The 6,059-nt window shown below is 57.3% G+C and overlaps 1 protein-coding gene and 1 non-coding gene across 4 annotated transcripts in view; one reads left to right on the top strand and one right to left on the bottom strand.

Annotated features, from left to right (window-relative positions):
• Positions 1–2: 2 nt before the first annotated feature.
• CD82 (CD82 molecule) overlaps positions 3–6,059 on the top strand; it is a 56,044-nt gene continuing 49,987 nt past the window's right edge. The window contains exon 1 of one of the 3 annotated variants that reach the window (XM_044929232.1): positions 3–26. The gene's annotated coding sequence lies outside the window, so the exon portion shown is untranslated. Of the gene's footprint in view, positions 27–354; positions 889–6,059 lie in introns of those variants that run through there. The other 2 variants (XM_044929229.2, XM_044929228.2) reach the window with 2 other exon arrangements.
• Positions 3,133–3,255, bottom strand: LOC112579748. Its single transcript, XR_003104084.3, has one exon. It is a non-coding gene; the product is annotated as a small nucleolar RNA SNORA61 (small nucleolar RNA).

Here is a 6,059-nt window from a genome sequence, read left to right as displayed (position 1 = left end):
TGGGCCAGAGAGAGCTTTTTATCCAGGCAAGGCCCGGGGGCTGGAGGTGGGTGGGATAGGCCTAGGGAGGGCCCCATCCCCAGGGTGACCATGGGGGCGGGGCCGACTGGGAGTGTTTTTGAGGGGAGCCGTAAGCGGGGCGGGGCAAGGGGCACAGCTCCACTCGCCACAGGGCTCGAGGCAGGGGGAAGGCCGAGGCGAGCGGAGCCGGGTCGGGCTGGGAGGCCAGCCACGTTCCGGCAGAGCCTGGGAGCGGGGCTGGGGGCGGGACTTGGGCCCAGTCCGGAGGCCGAGGGGCGTGCCCGGAGGCGTGCCCTCCGGAGGGGGCGGGGCCAGGCCGAGGCCGTTGAGTTCCCCGTAGACCGCCGGGAGGGGGACGGACGATCCAGCGACTGAACCCGTCGCTGCGCAGTCGGACGCGGAGGACTGGGGCGCAAGCGGGCGACTCTTGAGCTTGCACCTCCGAGCAAAAAAAAAAAAAAAAAAAGAGAGCAGAGGCGGCAGGTGAGAAGTGGGTGGGGGAGGCCCTCCGGCAAACCACGAGCAAGGTTAGTCTTCGCCCCCAATTTCCAGAGCCCGCTCGGGGCAGCTTTCTCGGAACAAGTGACAGGTCTGGCCGCGAAGGCAAGCTGGTGGTTGACTGAGAAGGAGCTTAAGTTCGCAAGTCCTGACCGCCAGCCCCCTTCCAGTTCTCCGGCTCCGCCGCGCACCATCTGTGTGACCCCAGGCGCTTCCCCCTCCCCCCCTCCCCCCGATTAGCCGGCTTTGGACCTCTCGGGTTCCAGTACAAGGAGGGGCTGGACCCAGGTGGACTCCGTGCCTCCACTGCCCTTTCTCGCTGGGAACCCTCGGAAGGTGAGGCCGGCAAGTGAGAGCGGACTGCAACAGGTATTTCAGATCGCGTCACCCAGACTACAGTCTGTTTCCCCGCAGAGTGAGGAAAGCGAACTCTCTGCGAGCTTGAAGCGCATTGCTTTAAGGGTCTCACTCATTCCTCCGATGGGACTTGAACTCACAGGCCTGGGAAAGCTGGGGGGCGGAGGGGGCGTGGAGACCCAAGTCAGGGAAGTCTCAGCCTCCCCTTCCCCACACCTCTGAGAGCCCAGTAAGACGTGGGGTGGGAAACTCAGCGGGACTTTGCCCCCCGCCCCCCGCCCCCCGCCCCCCGCCCCAGGGCTTTTCCAGGTGAGCAGGCTTGGGAGGCCCCTGGCAGAAGCCAGGGGACAAATTCTTATCTGGGTAAGTGGGGAAGACAAGGGAAAACCCCACCAAACGTTGGGCCCAATATTAAGCCTAGAGCCTGGGGCTCTTGCTGCATGCCAAGTTCCTTCTTGGGCTGGAGGTTTCTGTCCCTGGTGGCGGTGGGTGTTCTGTGTTGGGCCATAGTAGCTAGTTCGGTGGTCAGGGAGTTGGGACCACGTTGATTTGGGTTCCAGTCACTTTTCATGCTTCAGTTTCCTCATTGGTAATATGGGCATAGTGATGATAATCAATGCTAGTGATGGTGGTGGTTGTTTAGCTGCTAAGTTGTGTCCCTCTCTTTTGTGACTCTGTGGACTGTAGCCTGCCAGGCTCCTCTGTCCATGGAATTTCCCAGGCAAGAATACTGGAATGGGTTGCCATTTCCTTCTCCAGGGGATCTTCCCGACGACCCAGGAATTGAACTTGCAACTCCTGCATTGGCAGGCGGATTCTTTACCACTGAGCCACCTGGTAGGGAGGACATAATACAATAATGTGTATACAGTGCTTAGCAAGGCGCCAGGCACCCAGTGAGCCCTCCCTGTGTGACAGCTGCCCTGATGTGGACGGGCAGGTGATAGACTGGCTTCCTGCCTGGGAATGAGGCTGTTTTTGGAGGGCTGGCTGAAGCTCCTCCTGACCTTGTGAGAGCCAAAACTCGCCACCTGCCACCAGCAACACTTTGTCCATTTTGGGGTTGGGGGGAGGTGTCATCTGGACCAAAGACTAGCTGAGTTTTGGGTAATACTCTTCCAGTCGTTAGGTATCTGGCTAAATAACCCCCCAGATGTTTACTTAACATCTATTATATATCAGATGGAGCTAGGTGATAGCCTTCGGGTTCTGCACTCATTTTGAGTTGCTCCCAGTAGGGTCCCTACCCCCACCATGCCTCTGCTGGAGAAGATAACTCACACCCAGAGCTCAAGGCCAGATGAGATGTCATGGATATGGAACTGCTCTGGTGGCCAGAATCCAGCTCTCCCATTGCATGCTGGGCTCAGGGTGGAGGTGCGGGGCAGTGTGTGCACCTCTTATCTGTTTGATCAGGGTTGGGCATTGAAGGTGACTGACTCCTCGAATCTCCTGGCAAGAGGAGCCCTATACTTTGGAACCAGCTGGAAAGCACTACTGGAGAAGGAACTGGCAGCCCACTGCAGTATTGCAGCCTGGAGAAGCTCATGGACAGAGGAGCCTTACAGGCTACAGTCCATGAGGCCACAAGAGTTGGACATGACTTAAAAACCACCATGGGACAGAGTTTGATTGAGGGCTGTACTATGAATATGTGGAGGGGACAGCATGTGGAGGTATGGGAGGGGTGGTGCCCAAGAGAGGTGAGACACTAGAGAAACCAGGGCATGGGGTGAAGGGGCTTCCTGGAGTTGTCGAGACTTGAACAGAACTTTCTGCCTGTGATTCCAAGTCCTGCTTGGGCTTAGATCAACTTGGGGCCCCAGACTCCCTCTCTAAGCTTTTGAGTGGCATAAGATTAAGAGTTTGGTATGGTGGGGAGGGAGAGGGGTCAGTAGGTGTTGCCTGTGTGGGGCGCAGGGAAGAGATGTTCCTTTCCAACAGTGCTTAGTAAACATCTAGAGGAAAGTCCTCCCGCCACCCCTCCACCCCATGTGATGACTGATGGATGATGACAACTTACCCCGTCCTTAGTTGCTTACACTCTGGTAAGGAACTTGGGCAAGGGGACTCTGATAGGAGATAGACGAAGAGTCAAAGGGATCTTCAGGAAAGTTTCTGGAGCAAGTGGACTCTTGGGTGGGCCTTAAGCATTTCAAAGGTTTCAGCATCCACAGCTAAGGCAGTGTTTTGGATAGAGACAGATGCCTAGAGGAAGGTAAGGGCATCAGCGTGTTCAGGGGAAATTTTTTTCAACCGTGTTTGAAAGTAGCCCACATGCTATACAGCAGATACTATAAGCACAGCTTCAGTACCACTGTGCCTCCTTTTTTGACCACCAAGACCAGGGTTCAGATTTGATGGAAAAGGGAAGAGGGGTCAGGGAATTTTGAAGAAACTGCTTGATTGATCAGTCTGGCTGAAGAGTTGAGACTCAGCAGGAATGGGAAGGGAGAATGGTAGGTTGCATCAACTCGTGGAGGACTTTGAATGCCAAGATGAAATGTTTGGATTTGCTTTATAGACCTTGAGGGCTGCTGAAGGTTTCCGAGCAGGGGAGTGACCTCGTCAGAGTGGCACTTTAGGATGGACAGTCTGCCAGATGTGCTGGGGTTCAGAACCCAGCGGTCAAGGGAGAATGAGCCAATGGCGGTAGTGATGGGGAAGGAGGGCCCACGGGGGCTTTGGGGAGGTCTGGGGCTGGGGTTGGGGGGAGGTGCTGTTGGGGGCGGGGAGAGCGAGTGTCCCAGTGTCTAATCTGCCCTGTGTGTCTTTCTAGCCCCCACCCAGCCTAGACCGAAGAGCATGGCAGACACTCAGGAAGGTGGCTGGGTTGGGTGGGTACAGGCGCTGGGGAGGGTGGCGAGTGCTGCAGAGTGATAGAGAGGGAGTCGCCCAAGAAGGCTCTGTAGGACAGGCGTCTGGGCCAGTCGTCAGGGGGCGGGGGCTGGAGAGCTGGGTGGTTGGGAAGAAGTGCCTGCAGCCCCTCCCCTCCTCGTCTAGCCCAGAGGGGCCGGGGTGAAAGGTTAGCCAGTGGGAACACACATTTCTCACATGGTGGGGGGATTTTTTTTGGTTCCTCCAGGGCTCCTTTGAAGTTTCGGCAGTGTGGGGCAGTCCCCTCTCTCTTGAGGCCTCAGAGTTTTGAACCACTGCCTGGAAGCTCTTCCCGCCTTCTTACCCCCCAACCCTGGGGACGCAGCCCCTGTCCCCCTCTGAGACTCAGACAGCCCCTCCTGGCGCAGAGGGCGGCAACCCCAAGCCCCAAGCATTCTTTTTGAGTTGTAGCATCTGGGGCCCACTGGCACCCCGTGGTTTTGGCTTGGCCTTGACCCCTGGCTCCAAATCTTTAAACCCACTTCCTCCACCCCACGGTGAACTCAGGGGGCAGTTACGATTTCACCAAGAGCATCAAATGGTCAGGAGTTGGCTGTGTGAGAGGCAGGCAGGAGGGAAAAGCCTCGGCCCCTCTCTAGGGCAGGCCAGGGCCAGGGCCGGGGTGAGGGTGGGGGGCGCTGGTTTAATCTCAGCAGGAATTGTCCTGCCCACCGGCTTCCCCTCCCTTAAGCCTGGGTCTGAGGAGCCAGGAGGGAAGCCCAGAGGTAAACATGGACTGAGTGTCCTGCTATGCTGGCTTCCCTCTTCCCCTCACCCCCTGACACTGCCTGGGAGGAGGCGGACCGCAGGCCCAGGGCCTCTGTGACGGGCCCACTTGGTGTCTGAGGGCTGCCTGGTTCCTGACTCATCCCTGGGTTTCCCCTGACACTGTGGGTTTCCTGTGAGCAGCAGATTCACTCTGGGCTGACCTGGAGAGGCAGTTGAAGGGAGGAAAGAGGCCTGCAGTCTGCGCCTTAGACTTCGTCCTGGTTCCTCTGTGTGACTTTTCAGAAGTTCCTTCTCCTCTCCGGGCTGTCTGTCCTTCCCTGCTCTGCTAATGACTTATTCTTTACTTGGCTCTCAGGAAGTTCTGTAACACTGGACACTTGCAAAGTAGGGTACATGTGAGTGTGTGTGCGCGCGCACACACACACACACACACAGAACACAGGGTCCGTACAAAGTGGAACTGGGCAACTCCTCTCAAACACACGGTAATCGATCCCACTTCCTAGCCTTGCCTATCTCTTACCTGAAGCACCCTCGCTTCTTTCTGCCTGTCCACAAAGATTAGGAATATAGACCAGCATTGTGGTGAAGAACTGGAGCCGACGTTTTGGCCCTGCCCATCCCTAGCTAGGTGACCCTTTCTGAGCCTCAGTTTCTGAATCTGTTTATTGGGGATAATAATGCTTAATACTTCATAGGGTGACATTAGGATAAAACAAAAAAACTGCCTGTGGAGCGCTTAGCAGTTTTCTGCCTGCACATGGTGAACCCTCCCTCAATGACAGCTGCCACTGTCCTTAGTTTCTACATCTGGCCAGTCTTTCCAGGCTGTACCAGGCTGCTCCTCAGGCCCCAGAAACATCCCCCAGAGCCCCAGCCTTGCGTACAGGCCCTCTGCGCCTCGCCAGCATTCGTGTGCGTGCCCCAAGACACTAGTCATTTCCGCCTGCGTGGTGTCCTTCCTGGGGGTCCCTGAGTTTCCCCAGAGTGACTTTAAGCTTCCTGAGGGGAAGTGGGTCTGAACGTCACTGGCAGACTTCCTTTGAAACCCTTTCTCTCCCTTCCCTTCTTCCCTCAGTGCTTGTCTACACGGAGCCCTTGCCTCCCCGCTGCTGGTGGCCCGTGGAGTGGCCCTGGGAACCCTCCCAGTCAGGGGCGGCCCTGTCCATCTCTGTGTCCCGACTCCAGGCACAAAGCCTGGCCCACAGCGGGCACTTGGGAAATGGAGTTGGAACGAGTGAATGATTCTCCTCAGAGTGGCCCAGTGGGACCCAGTTTGAGCCAGATCCTCCGTGACTCCTGGGCAAGGGTGGGGCTGGGACGCAGGGGTCTCACGCCCCTGCCTTGCCCTTCAGGACTGCCCACCCTGGGGGCCTGGAACTGGGGTTCAGGGAGGTGGGAACAGGGCGGCTGGATTGCTTCAGCCCGGGTTTCGGCTTCCCGTGTGAGGCCTGGCCTTTCCCCTCCTGAGAGGGGAAGAGCCCAACTTCCTCCAGCCCCAGCCTGGTGGGGACATCTCTGGCCTTTAGTGAACCCTGACTCAGCCAGAAAAGCCACCTTCAAGTCAGCAGTTATCT

The sequence above is a fragment of the Bubalus bubalis genome, chromosome 16 (genome assembly GCF_019923935.1).
Source record: "Bubalus bubalis isolate 160015118507 breed Murrah chromosome 16, NDDB_SH_1, whole genome shotgun sequence".
NCBI classification, from domain to species: domain Eukaryota; kingdom Metazoa; phylum Chordata; class Mammalia; order Artiodactyla; family Bovidae; genus Bubalus; species Bubalus bubalis.
This window is presented reverse-complemented; position numbering and strand designations above follow the sequence as displayed.